The sequence below is a fragment of the Sesamum indicum genome, linkage group LG1 (assembly GCF_026168435.1).
Source record: "Sesamum indicum cultivar Baizhima isolate 11 linkage group LG1, ASM2616843v1, whole genome shotgun sequence".
NCBI classification, from domain to species: Eukaryota; Viridiplantae; Streptophyta; class Magnoliopsida; order Lamiales; family Pedaliaceae; genus Sesamum; species Sesamum indicum.
The window spans coordinates 10,480,655-10,486,133 of NC_142657.1; the positions used below are offsets into that span (position 1 = coordinate 10,480,655).

At 30.7% G+C, this 5,479-nt stretch overlaps 1 non-coding gene across 1 annotated transcript; it reads right to left on the minus strand.

The window, feature by feature from the left end:
- Positions 1 to 3,150: 3,150 nt before the first annotated feature.
- Positions 3,151 to 3,222, minus strand: TRNAG-UCC (transfer RNA glycine (anticodon UCC)). The gene has a single exon. It is a non-coding gene; the product is annotated as a tRNA-Gly (tRNA).
- Between the last annotated feature and the right edge of the window lie 2,257 nt (positions 3,223 to 5,479).

A 5,479-nucleotide genomic window follows, 5' to 3' on the forward strand; every position in this document is an offset into this window, starting at 1 on the left:
CGATTCATCATATGGATGTGAAAATAGCCTTCTTGTATGGTAAACTTGAGGAAGAGATTTACATGGATCAACATGAGAGGTTTGTAGCTCATGGCAACGAGCATAAAGTTTGTAAATTTGTAAAGTCTCTATATGGACTTAAACAAGCACCCAAACAATGGCATGAAAAGTTTGATAAAACTATTCTTGCGTTTGGCTTCACTATAAATGAGAACGATAAGTATATATATTGTAAGGTTAAAGGAGACAAAATAATAATTATATGTTTGTATGTAGATGATATTCTGTTAATAGGATCATGTCTAGATATAATTACCGAAACTAAATCATTTTTGAAAAATAAGTTTGAAATGAAGGATATGAATGAGGCTAATGTGATTCTTGGCATCAAGTTGACTCGATCAACTGATGGAATAGTCATTTCTTAGTCTCATTATGTTGAGAAGATAATTAAAAAATTTAATTATCAAAACTATAGAATTGCTAAGACACCATATGATTCTTCTGTAGCTTTATTCAAAAATAAAAGTGGTGTTTCGATTGCACAACTAAGGTATTCTCAAATTTTGGGAGCTTACAGTATTTGGCAAATGGCACCAGACCAGATATATCCTTTTCTGTCTCTAAGCTGGCTAGATATACTAGTTTTTCTGACAAAATCCATTGGGGTGTTTTGGATAGATTACTAAGGTACCTAAAGGGCACGGTATCACTAGTCATACATTATGGAAGATTCTCTGCTATTCTTGAGGGATTTAGTGATGTCAGCTAGATAGCGAAAAACTCTGGGTGTAATGGGTGTTCAGGATATGGTTTTACCTTAGGTGGGGGAGCATTCTCTTGGAAGTCTGCAAAATAGACTTTGATAACCCGGTCTACATATGAAGCCAAGTTATATCATTGGATACGATTGGTATCGAGGTAGAATGACTATATGGGCTGTTAGCACAACTTCCCATTATAAGTCAACTTCTTCCATCGATTGTTGTTCATTGTGATACTATATGGTTTGGCAACCACAATAGTAAAGGTGAGGACTCGTGAACACAATCAAAATACCAAACGACACATCCAACTTAGACGCAAGTCTATAAGGGTCAGAAAGAGTAATTGGCATTAACTTTGTGGGAATAAAGGACAATGTGGCTGATCCTTTGGCGAAAGGATTGGATCCGTCACAAGTACATAAGTCCATATTGGGGATGGGACTGAAAACCCATCAGTGATGTATCTACAACGGCAACCCAACCTTCTAAGTGGAGATGCCATAAAGAAGGTTCAATGTGGTATTAACAAGTCGTAAGAGTATGTCAAAGCACCAAAATAGAATGATACTTTGTATCTGGAGTCTGTCCCATGAAATTCTGGAAGGTGCTGCTACTACAAGTATAATAAGAGTTTAACTCTGGATGGGGTCAAGTCTTATACGACGAGATGCTAGCAGTGCATCCCTAGAGAAGCCCAACTAAGTGAATGTCGTTGTTTGGCCGCAACTAAGGAATTGGGTTATTCTTGAAAACATTAATGAACAGGATCATGTAAGTGTCAACCTTAAAGATCAACACAAAGCCGATGGTTTGTTGTTACTAACAGACTTTGTCACACTCACAGGCTCAAATTCAAAGCTTAGTTCAATTTGATCTGGTGATAATTGACGTCAGATAACTTAGACAGTGGTTCAAATCGAAAGGTACCATTGTTGAAAGCAAATTACAGAAACTTGAGTGCACATCTATGAGTTTGTGGCAGATTGTTGTAATTTTGATGGAAACCCATAGAATTGAAACAACAACACATTCGAACTCCTTTTTCAAAATGTTTTCAATTTTATTTGGAGTATTGAATGTCATTATTTGGTCAAATGAAACAGCAACAAATTTCAAATGTTGCTTCAATGCCTTTGATCAATTTTGGATGGGGAATTCATTGCAATTAAGTTTTTTTTTTTAGTTGTTATTGTCGGGTTTTTCCTTGCCTATATAAGGCTTATCATTTCTCCTTTTTCCAACAACACAACAACAACTGGATTACAATTCGATTAAATTAACGATTACAATTGGACTGAGAATTGTTACGACACAATTCTTGTTGTAAGTTTTCGATTTAATTCTTCTTGTCAGTAATAGCGTTTCTAATTGTTTTATATTATTTGTTCCAACGTAACATTAATTGCTTTTAATTTCTAAATCCAATTATTATATTTCAAAACGGTGTTTAAGGTTTTGAAAATTTTCCAACATTTAATATCTTAACACAAGCTTCTTAAATGCCAATTTTACGCCATACTCAAATACAATATTAGACGAGCACTTTACCTAAAAGGTTAAGATATTATAGAGATGGGTCATAATACCTTAACAAAGGCGCTGCATATTTATATCACACAAGTGCATCTCCTTTAGATTCAAATTCAAACTTGTGAAAGTATAAATTGGAAGTTTTTAGCAACAACTAAAAAAAGTCTTGATGCATTTAATCTTTTGGAATTTCAATTACGATGTGTCTCTACAATATTAAGCCAAAATAGATATACGAAAGATTTAAGATTTAAGATTTAAGCCAAAATATATTTTGTTATTCGTACTATTTCTATTTTTATATTTTGTCATTAATTTTTTTTTTGTGTTAATTTACTATATCAACTCTACGAAATTTGCACTTTGTCATATATGATCATTTTTTTAATTGATTTTTCTACCAGAAAAACATCACATGTTGTGCATATGTGAAATATATCACAATCGCATGACCCTTAAATATCACATGTACACTTCATGTGATGTTTTTTTTTTTTTTTGGTCAGAAAACTTGGTTAAAAAATAATTAGAAATGACAAAGTACAAAATTTTATAAAGTTGAGAGAGTAAATTTATACAAAAAAACGTTTAAATACTAAAGTGTAAAAACGATTATAATTCAAAAGATAAAATATAATTTACCCACCATTTTATTATAGAAAATTCTTTATTTAAAAAGATTTGGGACACAGTAACATGTCGAGGATAATTTTTTTATTTTTTTTATCATTACCAAAATCAGGGTTGGGAAAGAAGAAATGGATATTTGATACAACCTTTTGATATTAAATTATGGTGAGGCATTTTAATTGGCAAACTTAAAGCAGAAAACAGCAAGGAAAAAAGACATAAATGCGTTTGCCGGGAGTCGAACCCGGGTCTATTGCTTGGAAGGCAATTATCCTAACCGTTGGACTACAAACGCTCGACGGTCATACCTTACCACGAGTAGTCTCTGAAAGCGGTGCGCATGTATTCAGGGACTGTTCGCGATACTTTTCTTTAAAGTGATTTTCAACTTCTAATTTAAAAAAGGTATTTTTACCATATCGAAAAAAAATACGTATTTTTGTTGTACTTGGTATGAAAATTTCTATTTTTGAAACTATTATAGAAATTAGCCTTGAGTTGGGGGGTTTTTCTATCTTTTTGATTTTTATGTAAATAAATTTAATTTTATATTGAACTATTTTACTATCATTATCATAATCGCACCCTTTTTAATTTCTTTTCAAAATTTCTCTCATGTAAAGTTAACATTAGAGTTTTTAAATAATTTGAATAATTTATCACCAATAAAATTTATGATTTTACATATTTAATATTTCATATTTTTTTTGTTTCATTTTCTATAATATATTATTCCTATATCATAGAAAAATATAAATCAAATCATATATATATATATATATATTTGACAATCATAGAAACTTATTTATTATATATAAATGAACAAATATTACACTAAGAACATTATTCAGTTTAGAATTTAAATATATCAAATCATCTAACCCAAAGTTTTACAAATTTACTATTAAAATCCCCTCAAATCATTACTCAAATTTGGATAAAAAAAAGCCACCATTTCAAAATTAATAAGATGATGATTCGTAAGCAGGAACGAAATTGAGTGGGAATGAAATATAGTTAGGAATGGAAGAAGAATGGAAAAGGAATCATATTTGAATAACATTTTTATGATTGGTATATACAAGAAATATAACGCAATGAAATGATCATTCCTTAGTTGATTCAATTCACATGAATGGAAATCATAAAGGAATGGTTAGTAACGGAATGAAATTATTTTATGACAAATTTATCCTTTAATATATTTTTATTTTGAAAACACTGAATGCATTTATAAAACATATAATACGTGAAAACGACGAGAGAAAGCGGATGATGAAAAAGACGCAGGTTTTGTTCTGGTTTATGAGGATAATTTTGTCAAGGGAAAAAAAGAATTCCATTTTCAACATAATAGGAATAGATAATACCATAGTGTGGGGATGGAATCACTATTCTCTTTCCTAAGGGAACAGGGACTCCTATGGAATCATCGATTCCTTTCCTTAGTTATACGTAATTATACCAATCATATGTATAGCAATGGAGTCCGGAACGTCAATTCCATTCCCGCCCCGATTTCTTCTTACCAATCATGGCCTAACTAGCAAAAGACATACAATCTCATGACCTCCTAAATAATATTTTTTAAATTTCACAAGATCGCGCCAAAATAATTATCGTGGTGCCTTAAGGTTCGGAACTCGAGGCCGGGAAGTGATTATAGGCTCATTGAATTTAACCCGACTCAACTTTGAATTGTGTTCTTGGATCCAAGTGGGTTTTTAAATATACTCACTTTGAGCCCAATCAAAAAATCGAATTTCTCTGTTCGGTGAATTGGAAAATTTAAAAAAAAATAATCGATTTGGCTTTGGTATACTATTGAAATTATCAATTTATTTTTTTAAATCCGTACATCAGATATATATTTACTTATCCTAAATTGATATTTAATATTTATATATATTCAATTATTTATTTATTATATATATATATATATATATATATTTTAAAAAAACAAAAATCAGTTGAGAACTAGGAGCGCGATGTGATTTTAGACCCATGAATTTAACCAAACTCATCTCGATTCTTGGATCCAAATGGGGGCTTTATTTATGGTCCAAAAATGGATCTAAGTGAGCCCACGTTGGCCCAACCCAAAAATAATATTAAAATTCAGTGGTCCAAAAGCAAAATGTATTTTGTATCTGATATTATTCATCGTAGTATCATTGTTGCATATTGATATTTGACATGAATAATTATAATTAATTTATTTTAATTAATAATAATTCATTGCTCTTATTTAAAAAAAAATGAAAAAGAAAAAACACACCACGTATTTAGATGATACAATATGGTTGAGTTGGTCGTATTGGTATGCTCTCGAATCATGTTCTCTTAGGTTGAGAGTTCCGAATAAGTCTAATTTTAAAAATTGTACCTTGCATGCATGAATTGTTGGAAAATTTCAGTTTCAAGCAACTGAAATAACGTTTTGAAATATTACAATCGGATTTAAAAATCAAAAGTAATTAAAATCACGTTGGAACAAATAACAAAAGGCAATTAGAAACGCTATTTACAATAAGAAAATGAAATTCAAAAAC